Genomic DNA, 12,818 nt, shown 5'->3' on the forward strand with positions numbered 1-12,818 from the left:
TGGTCCCAGATTATTCAGCGTGTCTGTGTTGAGACTGCAGTTGGGACTGTAACCAGAACCCGGGGTCTTTTCACCATACAATCAGAGCAGGTTGATAGATTTGTCTGGGTTCGGGGCAAGTAAGGTAATCACAGCTGACGCGTATTGAAAGTTCTCTGAGCGCAGGTGCCAAACCCTCCAGATTGATGATGGTCCTTGGGGGTGATCATGGTATGGTGGAAACCGGACACACAAACATAACCTGCCCAAGGTCACGTCCTAACTGGAGGCGAAGCCTGGACCTCAAAGTCGGCTCCAGTGCCAAGATCAAGCCTCGCCCTGGGTGGGGAGAGTGGCCATGCGGGAACAGGAGACTGGCCGCGGCTGTGGATGCCCGAGTGTGACCCCGACCTGAGCAGGTGCTGGGCATGGATCCCTGTCTGACGGTGGAGGCTGCAGCGGGTCCGAGCGGCTTCCCCGGGTCAGCAGTGCGCTGACACCAGCCTGGCTCAGGGGAACCACTCTCTGCGGTCTGTGGCCGGTGAAACCCCGGATGCTGCCCCTGCTCCTTGGAAAGGGAGATGAGGCTGACGTCCAGGATGAGCAGGGCTGGGGTGGGTCTCGGTGGGTTCCCACTGGGTCGGTGTAAGGGGTAAGGGGCATCTGGCGGGGGACCTGAGCGCAGGGCGGCTACCCTTCAAGCTAGAAGTGCGGCGCCCTCTCTCCAGAGTCCACAACCCCTTGGCAGGGCTGTTTCGTGTTTGTTGACTGGTTGATTGGTTGGAACGAATGGGACGGGACGGAGGAGTGCAAGACAAGCCCCGAACATCTCCGGGACGGGAGCAGCGCACAAGGGGTGCGGGGTGGGGGAAGCACTCCAGTCCCTCTAAATCTCCTTCCTCTTTTCTTCAACTACGCAAAGAATCAACTTAAAAGCAGGGTCCTATCGCGCCTTCCAGTGTGAGCTCTGTTCCGGAGACCCTCCTAGCAGAAATTCTGCAGCTGCCTTTATTCCCGAGACAGCTAAATGCATCCCAGTCAGCTAATAATAGCCGTCATTATTTATACAGTACTTATCACATGCTCTCAAGGGACTGAGTGATTTATAACCACCGTCTTAGGTAATCCTTCACCTTCTCCCCCACAAAAGCCCTTGTGAGGTGGCTACCATCATTACCCCCAATTTACAGTTGATGACTCCGAGGCTCAGGGTAACTTACCCAGGATCACAAAGCTTAGTAAGGGGTTTCAATCACCATCAGTCTGACTTCAAGGCCATTTGCTTGTACCACTTGCTCCTGTCTTTCCCTCCACCTGCTGCTAATTCCCATTTATCCCATGTTCCACCATGAGATGTCTATTTATTGGGCAAGAATGAGGGGATGAGAGATAATTTAGCAGTGCAGACGCCTTCTGAATCACCACCTGTTAAAGTGTTTATATGCTTAGGGAAGCTTTAAGAGAATTATCATTTAATCTTTTGGAATGTGATGATCCACATATGAATAGAGGTAAAATAAAACAACGATATCAAAATAAGCAAGAAGATTCCATTAGCCTGAATACCCAGTTGTGACAAATTGACACTTTGCATTGCATTTCTAAGTTAATTTGTTAGAGCCACTTTAATTTACACGTAAAACAAATTTAATTTTTGTGAAACAAAATTAGTTTTTACCAGAAGGAATTTCTTTCATTATGTTCCTAATTTTTAGAGAATCCTCACAGGCTTTTTCTACCAGTTGTATTAATTACAACAAATCAGTGAGGTAAAATCAGCAAGTTAATTATCACAAAGCCAGTGAATAAAATTAATCTCCTACGACAAATACGATTTACAAATCAAATGAATGGTGTTCCACAACAAATATTCAACACGTTAGTTTTCTATATCAAACATTCATAACATCAAGGAAACTATTCAAACAAATTGTTTGGTATTATAGGAAAAGAAAGCTCCTTGTACTTTTTTAAAAATTTTATTTATTTGTTTTTATTTTTGACAGTGTTGTGTCTGTTGCTGTGCGCGGGCTTTCTCTAGTTGCAGTGAGCGGGGGCTACTCTTCGTTGCAGTGCGTGGGCTTCTCATTGTTGTGGCTTCTTTTGTTGCAGAGCACGGGCTCTAGGTGCCCTGGCTTCAGTAGTTGTGGTGCATGGACTTAGTTGCTCCGCAGCATATGGGATCTTGCTGGGCCAGGTCTCGAACCCATGTCCCGTGCATTGGCAGGCGGTTTCTTAACCGCTGCACCACCAGGGAAGCCCTCCTTGTACCTTTTTAATAAGCAGATAAAAACTCAGATTTTTAACAAAATTCAGAATATATATTCATATAACTTAAAATTCTCCTCAACTGTCTAACAAAGGCTAATTCATAACCCAGTGTTTTACATTATCAAAAGCATTTGTATCAATAGCTCTGTAAAATTTATCTCTAAAAAAATTGTGGCCTCTGATTTCAGTTTAAATCAAAGGTGAATCAAAGCAATTTGGACTTAACAAAATTTATTTCTTCTGTAATCTCTATATCATGCCAAGTAAATGGGAGTTTAGCGCACACTTTTCCCATCAAAGGAACCCAAAACCAGTAGTCAGGAAATTATAACAATAATAATCTCTTACATTTGCATAACAGAGACTTTCACTTCTAATAACAGTGGAACAGGTAATTGGGACCAGCCAGCCACCTGCTGAGGAAAGCTGAAAAGGGTGAACAAAATATTAAAAGACATTGACGAAATAAGAAGGTAATAAAGAATTACCAGTTGAAGATAGAGAAGAAAAACAAAATCCAGTGAATCACGTCCTGCGTTTGGGGCCTCCTGTTCTGGGAGCATCCACTGTTCATGGAAAAGTGACTGAGAAGCTGAGTGATGCTTTTGACAGCAGCACAGACTAAAAGGACAGAAGTTGGAGCCCAGGGCCTGCTTTGGGTTGGGATTCTGAAAAATCTACACCAGCCCTTGCCAGGATGCAACCCAGCTTCAAGTCATCTGTGTGACTCAGGAAACCTTAATCCCTAACAGTAAATTAAGAAAATCCTGATTGCTAGTGATCCAGGTGCCTGATAGAAGCAAATGCAAATCCTCTTGGAATAAGATACTAACATTCAAATTCTCAAATTATTTCCACAAACACTTTTTCAAAAACAATGCCTAACACACAATCACAGATATCAGACACATGAAGAGATAATATGTCAGGAACAAGAGCCAAGAGAAGTGGCAGGTAATAGAATAGTCACACCAGAGCGCCAGGTAGTGGAATTATTGGAGATAGATTTTAACATAATGCTGCTTACTATGGTCAAGGATATAAAAAACAACTGGAAATTTGGGCAGAGAACTGGAAATTTGGGTAGAGAACTGGAAACTATAAGAACTGACAGAGTATATACGAAAAGGAAGCAACTAGAAATTCTAGAACTGAAACACAAAATAACTAGATAGATCTATAAACTGAGTTACAGCTAAAGAGAGAATTTGTGAAAAGATGAGTCAGAAGAAAATATCCAGAATGAAGCATGTAGTGAAGTTTAGAGAAATAGAGAATACAGTGAGAAAGTTTACCATATGTTTGATCAAAGTCCCAGAAGAGGAGAAGAGAGAGAATGTAGCAGAGGAAATATTTGAAAAATTAAAGGCTGATGATAATTGTCCTGAAGTGATGACAAAAACCAACCTACCAGTTCAGGAAGGACTATGAACTCCACACAAAAATAAAGAAAAAGAAATACACACCTAGATTATTAATAATGAAACTTGAGGAAACAAGGAAAACTTATCGAACATTGCTGAGGTGGGGGAAATAGATTACCTTCAAAGGAATGACACTTTGGCTGCTGAGTTTTTTCAACAGCTACAGTGGAAGCCAGAAGACTGTGGAATTAAATCTTCAATGTGCTGGTAAAAGTAACTACAAACCTCATCAAAAATATATTTCAAAGATGACACAAAATAAGACATTTTCAGACACAAACAGGAAAAAATTGTCACCAGCAGAACTTACTAAAGGATACTCTAAAGAATTTGCTACAGGCCAAAAGAAAGTGATATCAGATGGAAAGTCTGATATGCAAGACATTATAAAGAGCAAAGAAAGTGGTAAATATATAGATAATTGTAAATAAACATTTAATAACATTGTGAAAGTAACCAACTGTGAAGTGAGGGGGCACAGTCCACATAAGATCACCCTAATTTATGACACCAAATACAAGTTTGGGGGGCCCCAAGACCACCCTTAGGTTTGATAATTTGCCAGAAGGACTTGCAGAACTCACTGAGAGCTGTTATATACTCACAGTTATAGCTTGTTACCGCTAAAGAATACAGATTAGAATCAGCCTAGGGAAGAAATACCAAGGGCAGAATCCAGGGAGCTGCCAAACCCAGACTTCCCAGTTGTCCTCTCCCCGTGGAGTCTGGACAGCATTACTTCCAGGCATTGATCTGTAACGGTATTCATGGAGGATTGCCAACCAGGGGAGCTTACCCAAGCCTCCGTGTGTAAAGATATTTTGGGGCGGGGCAGGGCACCATCAAATAAGCGTGGTTAACTGCCCTCGTGGCTGATCTCAGTCTCCTGGCCCTCAAGAGGTCACACCCGATAGATCGCATGACCCAAAGCCCCCATCCCAAATCACATTGTTATTATATGGCTGGCCCAAGGCCAAACAAAACAAAACACTCCTATCAGACATGACATTCCAAGGGCAAGAGATAACTTTCCTGCAGCCCATGGCTAAGGCCAGACTCCCCTTTGGGCAAGTTAAATTGTTTTCTACACAAACATCTAACAGGTTTAAAATTTTCACCAATGTGGCAGGCCCCTGAATCTCTGTAGGGCTTATATCCCACCTTCTGGCATGTATGTGTCTTACCAGGGCATCTAGAATACCTGCTGGTTTTTGCTCACTGGGTCTAGGTAGCATGATGTCATCAATATAGTGCCCTAGTGTCATGTTCTGCAGAACGTCCAGATGATGAAGGATTCTTCAGACCTGCACTGTTCAACATGGTAGCCACTAGATACATGTAGCTATTCAGCACTTGAAATGTGGGTAATTGAATTAAGATGTGCTGTATGTGTAAAATATACACCAGATACCAAAGACTTGGTATGAAAAAATAATTTAACACAGCTCACTAATATTTTATATTGATTTCATATTGAAAAGATAATATTTTAGATATGTTGGGCTAAGTAAATACAGGTATTATTAATTTCACTTGTTGCTTTTTGAACTTTTTTTAGTGTGGTTACTGTGAAAATTAATAATTAATAAAAGGAAACCTCAACTAAAATTGGAGTTGAGAAGGCCTGTAGAGGGAGGTCTCCCACCCTACCCCTCACCATTAATTACCCCAACAGAAAGACATCAGTTACTGACGGGGAGATGGAGAGAGGTACCTTACACCCCTGAACAGGAAGTGCCACTGCTCTACTACTGCAGAGGGTGGAAGGAAGGCTTTCTTCTCACCCAGCAACAAGCCCAGCCAATGGAAAACACCACAGCTCAGCCAATGAGAAGCTGTCATCATTGGGACTTTTGGTTTCCTCCAGTGAACTTACATTTTTTCCTTGCAGATTTGGTGTCTTGTGAGAGCCCAATTCCTGATTCATAAATGGCTGTCTTCTCTCTGTGCCCTTACAAGGCAGATGGCACAAGAGATCTCTCTGGGGTCTTCTTTACAGAGGCACTGATCCCAGTCACCCCCAAAGTCCCTATCTCCTGATAGCATCACACTGGGGGTTAGGATTTCAACATGTGAACTTGGGTGGACACAAACATTCAGTCCATGACACTGCCCATCAATCTCCCTCCAGGAACATAATCATCATTAGATCAGCCATTCCACATATCCTGAGGGTCAAGTCACCCTCTGGCACCTTTCCCACCTTGGGTGTGGCAATTATATTCACCACGTCTCTGACAGTTTAGGGCTGTCATGTGGGCTCTGCTATCCTGGAGTCCTGTTATGACCCTTGACAGTAGGGAGCACAGTTCCATAGCAGCATCTCCTCCCCTAAGTCCTGGGCCACCACTCAGGTTCTCATGATCCAGTGGCCTTCTCACTAATTCATTCCTTCTTGTTTCAGAGAAGGGAGTGACCACAGTCAGCTGATGGAGCCTCTGGCAGGACACAGGACATTCTGACTCCCCACCTCTCTCACCTAGGATTGTCAGTCCTCTGGCATGTCCAACCTGCTCCAGGCACAGGCCAGCTGCTAAAGGAAGACCAAACACAAAGAGTCACAGGTGTTTGCAGTAAAGCTGTCAGGTTTCAGTGCCCAGGGGATGTGGGCCAGGGACAGAGAGTGTCTGCTGTGTTACTCTAGTTCCCACTTGGGGGCTGAGGAAATAACCACAGGGTGGGTCTGAAGACTCCCTAGGCCCACTGTCAGCTAAACTGGAGCTAGGACTAGTTATCATCTGACCTCCATAGGCCTTCATTCTAAACACAGGAGCATGTGATGTTTTGAGTTTTTGGGTTTCAGTCAGTCTTATTACAGATCCCATATCACAAAGTCCTTGGAAATTCTGGTGTTCTCCCTTCCCTGGTGCATAGATACCCTGGAAAATGACCTCAAGTCTCTCTGGGGGGATGACTGGGGAAATATTTGCTATATATAGGTGTGGTGGTGTTGCAGGACCTTCCTTAAGGAGAGCTGACTTCCCTATCAAACAATGAGTGCTGGGCCTGTGAACTGACTTATACCTGGAAACTTGGGAGGGAACGTGATTTTCCATTAGGACAGCTGACATCAGCCTTCTGCTCGTGAGCTCTTGATTATTTTTAAATTATATAAGTCAGCGTGTCCTAGTTGGTTGTCCATCTTTCTCCCCACTAGGAACACAGTGACCCACTAGTGACCCCATAGCCACTGCCCCAGATCCCTGTGGGTTAAGGAGCCCTGAGAGCTGGTCCAGCCTAGTTTTCTGGCACAATAATTACACTCGCCTTCCTTTGATATTTCAGTGCAGTCACCTGGCCTCCTCTTCCCGTTTGTGGCCACCTCTCACTGGCCACACTAGCCGACAGAGCACTGCCACCGTTAAGCATCTCAGGCCAGTGGCCTTAATAGAGGCCGTGTCCTCCTTACACAGTAAATCAATTCCAACATTTCCACCTCCTTAGCCCTTCTCACCTTTCCTCAAGACCATGTCAGTCCCCATTTCTCTAGGCCAAGTTCCATCCCAACAGCCTATTTGGAACAGCCCTGGGCGTTCTTGCTGTACCACTGGATCTTGACTTTCAGACAAAGGCCCCCAAGTGGGAAAACACTCCCCTTATCCAGGCTTATATTCCACCTGTTCCCCAGTCCGAGAGCTTCAAAACCCTCCCGTGTGACCCCGGTCTCTGCCCAGGTGCAGTGGCCCCCACGAGTCCTTTGGCACGTGTGCTGTTTCCTCTCATCAAAGCGGGGATGGCTGTGCGGAGACCTGGCCTTGGCTGTTTGCTTTGAGGCCATCAGGAGTGGAGGGCAGATCTCCAGCAGAACCAGAGGCACCTTGCAGAGCACCTGCCTCCCTTGAGGTCGTGGTCCCACCTCCTCTGAAGGGGAGAGGGGGCTCGAGGGGTCTGCAGGTTCAGCTGCTCAGGGGTATCCTCTCAAATGCCCCCATTTCACAGGTCGGATTCCACGCCTGCCCATCAGGTGGGGTCCCATTGGGACCACACACTCTTTTTCAGCTCTGCCACTCCTGCAGTTAGACCGTGGGCCTGCTCTGCAGCAGAGTCCGTCCTGCAATTGTTCCTTACAAGGGGTCGGTGGCTTTCACAGTGTGACCCGAGTTGGCAATTAGCCACCCTGAGCCCCACCCCCACCCCTTCCATTTTTCAACTGGCAGCCAGGCCACCGCATGGTCATTACAGGTATTGCTGCCCCGGGACGCTAAGCGCCTCAGCTACACCTGTGGCCACAGGTGAGAGCCTGAGTAATCTTGCTGCATGGGGCTCCCTACTCACTGGCGGCGACTGGCTCCTCCACTCCCCACCAGCAACAGTGCCTTTTTTTTTTTAATTGAAGTCTAGTTGATTTACAACGTTGTGTTAATTTCTGCTGTACAGCAAAGTGATTCAGTTGTACATATATATACATTTTAAAAATATTCTTTTCCATGATGGTTTTATCTCAGGATATTGAATATAGTTCCCTGTGCTATACAGTAGGACCTTGTTGTTTATAACAGTCCTCTTATTGCTGTTATACTGGTGACTGTCCTAACTCCCAAATTTCAACCACAGAAAGCAAAGCCTGCAGCAGAGGGCTCCCAGCAGGGCCGCATTAAGGGTGCCTTCACGGGGGGAGGGAAGCGGGGAAGGGGGCGGAGCCAGTGGGAGCCGGTGTTACCGAGTGGGCTGTCCGTGAGCGGGCAGGACCGCCGGGTCCGTGGGACTGCGTCCGGGGAAGTGTACAAACTGCGCCCACCGGCTCCCAGCCCGCACTCGTCGGGGAGTCACCCCACAGGGCGTCGAGTCTCCTGCGCTTCAGCGCTGGGGTACAGACCTCAGGGCGCGGTCAGTATGGGAGCCCCGGAGCCGGGGCGGGAGGCACAGCGAGGGGCGGGAGGTGAGGTGCTGTCCGGTTACCCCTGCGCGAAGCCGTCCGGAGCCCGTGCAGAGCTGGCAGTAGAGCCAGCTGAGACCGAGAGGGTCCGGAATGGCCCAAGTCAGGGATCAGAGGAAGCAGTGGGCAAACACCACGCGCTTCACACCCCGGCCCACCACCCCACCCCAGACCGGCAAGTTCAGAGCGGCCAGGAGTGCAGCCGAGGGAATGGGTTTGTAGGGTCGCAAAGGTGCACGGATTCCAGGGCATCTGTGGAGCCTGGAGGTTTGACTGCCCATTTCTTTAACGTGCTAATTTAAGGTGAGAATTTCAGCTATCATTTTTTAATTGCAGTACAGTTAATTGGCAGTGTTGTGTTGGTGTCAAACATACAGCAAAGTGATTCAGTTATATATATTCTTTTTCAGGGTCTTTTTTCCCTTATACGTTTTTACAAGATATTGAGTATAGTTCCCTGTGCTACAGAGTAGGTCCTTGTTGCTTACCTATTTTATATATAGTAGTGTGTATATATTAATTCCAAATTCCTAATTGATCTCCCCCCCTCCCCTGCTATCACCTTTGGTAACCATAAGTTTGTTTTCTTTGTCTGTGAGTCTATTTCTGTTTTGGAAATAAGCTCATTTGTATCATTTTCTTTAGATTCCACATATAAATGATATCATATGATATTTGTCTTTCTCTGACATACTTTGCTTCATATGATAATCTCTAGGTCTATCCATCTTTCAGCTATCATTTTTGAGCACCTACCAGACATACTTTTAGAAAACTTAATTCCCATAAGAGGTCTCATTTTGCAGATGAAAAAGGGTCTCAGGTGGGCTCTGTTTTAACCAGTCTGCCTGATTCTAGTGACTAGGGTGTAGGCTGGACATTTAACCGCAAATTGTTTTGTCTCCCTTCCCCCAAAAGGAGACTAGCGAGCCCGAAACTTTATCGTCGGTGCTCTTGTCCCCTCCTTTAATTGCCTGTGTACAATACCATCAAACTCATTCATTTAAAATGAATTTGGGTGACATATCTCCCATATTCTGTTACTATGGGGATCCATCCTGAGATGCTTAGTATCTAGACGAAAAGCTAGAGATGAGAGACTAACATTTGCTGAGTGCGTACTGAATGCCAGATATTGTCCAAGGGACTTTTTATTTGATTAAAGTAATGGTGCATTTAATTCTCACAGCAGCTTGAGATCTTAGGTGTTATTATTTGCCTCATTTTGCAAATGAGCGAATGAGTCTTCAGAGAGGGCAAATGAATTGCCTAAAACGTTTCAGCTAAAAAGGCAGAGCCCAGGATTGCAACACGGTTTCCTCTGCCTCTAAAGCCCTCTTTCTTTGTGCCATGCTGCGTAAAGGGTTGGTTTGTCAAATCTGATGACTCATTTCATTTGAAAATAATAACCAGGTTTTGCACAGGTGTCTTTTTGAGAATGTGAAGTGGCTGAATGATTTTCAGTTCCTGATTCTCTTTGCCCTGACTTAGGGGACTCAGAAAGCAAGTGTGATACCCGGGTCTGCAGCAGAAACGCAGACGTCCCCAGACAGCTTTTGTCTGTAAGCTGAGCAGAGCCACAAGCAGAGGCCAGAACCTGCCCAAACTGGGATTCCTCAGACCGAGGTGCTGAAGGATGAACTTTCCATCCAAAGACTACTCAAGCCTGCACGTGCTTCCGGGCACAGATGTTCGTAAGAATTTTTTATAACAGATGAACGTGTAGAGAAACTGAGCTTTGCCCTCAGTGTTGTCAGACAAGTCGACCCTGTAGCCAAGCAGAGAAAACAGCTAGCAGCTGGGTCTTGTACAAACCCTCTTTGCACAGGCTTCTGGAACCCGTCTGGCTAATTGTGCCGCCAGGGAGCTGGCAAGACCGGAGTTGTCCCCCTCCCGATGTGAGAGGAGAAGAGGGATGGTGAGGCCATATCCCAGAAAGAGGGAAGCCCTGTTCTGGGGATGGTCTGTGTATACGGGGCCAATGGGGATTTCCTGTCTGGTGTTTCCTCACTGCAGCTGCAGGACTAGGTGAGTCCATCTCTTAACCGTTGTCTCCACCGGGTTATCCAGGAAGACTGACTCCACCGGTTCCTAAATGTTCCATTCATGAGTGTTATGTCTTACCAGAAAGAATGTACGTCTGGGAACAGTGATTTGGATGTCTACCCCAACCCTATATTTGTTCTTGCGTGAAGTACTTACCGTTGATGAGTGGCATCTGTAAAATGGAAATATCACCTACCTCTTGGGGGTGGCTGTGCATTTAAGGATAATATATTGGAATAGATAACTAATGAGAACCTACTGTATAACTCAGGGAACTCAATGCTCTGTGGTGACCTAAATGGGAAAATCCAAAAAAGAGGGAATATATGTATCTGTATAGCTGATTCACTTTGCTGTACAGTAGAAACTAACAGAACATTGTAAAGTAACCATACTCCAATAAAAATGAATTTAAAAAATAAAGATAATGTATTGGAAGTGCCTAGAACAGAGTTGAGCCTATAGAGGTCACTCAACAGGTAGTCGCTGCTACAGCTGTTACTGTTGCAATGGTTCTATTGCTTTCGTTATTTATTTATTTTTATAAATCTATTTATTTTATTTATTCTTGGCTGGGTTGGGTCTTCGTTGCTGCGTGTGGGCTTTCTCTAGTTGCGCCGAGCGGGGGCTACTCTTCGTTGTGGTGCGTGGGCTTCTCATTGCAGTGGCTTGTCTTGCTTTGGAGCACGGGCTCTAGGCACATGGGCTTCAGTAGTTGCGGCTCGCGGGCTCAGTAGTTGTGGTGCACGGGCTTAGTTGCTCTGCAGCATGTGGGATCTTCCAGGGCCAGGGCTCAAACCCATGTTCCCTGCATTGGCAGGCAGATTCTCAACCACTGCGCCACCAGGGAAGACAGCTTTTGTTATTTATTTATGTTGAAGGTCTAGGCGCTGTTCTAGGCCCTGGGGTATGAAAAGAACCTCATCAGGACACTCACAGGAATTCAGGACAACTGGGGGCAGAGACCGTGGCCCCCAGGAAGGGACCATCAGTACAGGTGCCCTGTTTTGGAGGAAGGTCAGGAACGTCTGGTGGCTTCACTCTACCAACCTTTGGCTGCCTGCTTGATTACCATCCCGTCTCCCTGAGATTCGTGCTCCAGCTCCTGGAATGTCACCCCTCCTGTGCAGGTGCCAGCAGTGCTGCCATGGCACAGCGCCAGAGGGAGGAGTCCACCTGCTCCAGTGGCTCATTGACATAGGCTGCCAGGTGCTATGATCACCCAGTCTGGAGGGGGTGGGAGAGAAGGATACGGCTGCTCTTGGGGTTGCAGAGGGAGTCTCTGTTCTAAGTGTTCTGAGAGTGGAGCCTGTGGCCGAGGGGTGTGAGGGGAGAAACACCTGCAGAGCAGCGGGACTTGAGGAAGCCGAGGAGGAAATCCCTGGGCAGGTTTCAGAAGACGGTCGTGAGAAGGGAGCACAAACCCACATGCTCCCAGCATCACACAATATAAATATTGCAGAGTCTACTGGGGACAAAGCCCAGAAGCAGAGATGTGTCAGGCACACGGTTATGGCCCAGGCAGCCCAAGCCCCCAGGGACGAACCTGCCATCTGACAAAATCAGGCCATTACCTCCTGCAAGGAGGGACTGCACACTTGAGCACCCACAGGGAGGACTCAGCAAACAAGGGACAGCATAGTTATTCTGGGATTTGCGGGAAGGGTGGCGTGTTGGTGACATCTAGACAGAGCCGTGTTTTGATGTGCTCAGAACAAAGCAGGGTCAACATCCTGTTGTGTTGAGGGTCAACACTGGGTCTGGACCTAGAGCCTTGTTTCTTCTGAAACAACACGTTTCATATAGTTGGGGGTTCTCGTTCCATATCAGAGGGTAAGGATGGGTATTAGGGGCAACTAACAGATTCTGCCTCAGGGGCAGAGCCCAGATTCAGAATGCAGCTGTCTGACCCCAAAACCAGTGCTCTCAGGCTTGGCCATTCATTTAATCCCATCTGTGGACGCAGAAATGTCTTCATTCCTGCAATGGCTCCCTGTGTGTATGCAGCTAATGTCACATGCAGGAATATGCCTCCATATAAAAAAGTGTATTTATATTTGAAATTGAATTGAATTTGAATTCTGAAGTTGTAGTTAATTCCCATGTAACATAGAGGTTCTTAACTGGAGACTGAACCTGGCTATGGTCTTAGGGGGGTCCCAGGATCCCTGGAAATGTGTGGGATTGGTTTGTGCATTTATCTGGAGTGTTCCTTGTTTCAT

General features: G+C 46.6%; 1 protein-coding gene and 1 long non-coding RNA gene across 2 annotated transcripts in view; one reads left to right on the forward strand and one right to left on the reverse strand.

Annotated features, from left to right (window-relative positions):
* Positions 1-12,818, forward strand: part of LOC137212250 (multidrug and toxin extrusion protein 2-like) — a 352,581-nt gene that overhangs the window by 312,085 nt on the left and 27,678 nt on the right. The gene's annotated exons all lie outside the window — the stretch shown is intronic.
* The window catches only part of LOC137212254 (uncharacterized), a 317,962-nt gene that overhangs the window by 60,239 nt on the left and 244,905 nt on the right, over positions 1-12,818 (reverse strand). The gene's annotated exons all lie outside the window — the stretch shown is intronic.

The sequence above is a fragment of the Pseudorca crassidens genome, chromosome 19 (genome assembly GCF_039906515.1).
Source record: "Pseudorca crassidens isolate mPseCra1 chromosome 19, mPseCra1.hap1, whole genome shotgun sequence".
Lineage (NCBI taxonomy): Eukaryota > Metazoa > Chordata > Mammalia > Artiodactyla > Delphinidae > Pseudorca > Pseudorca crassidens.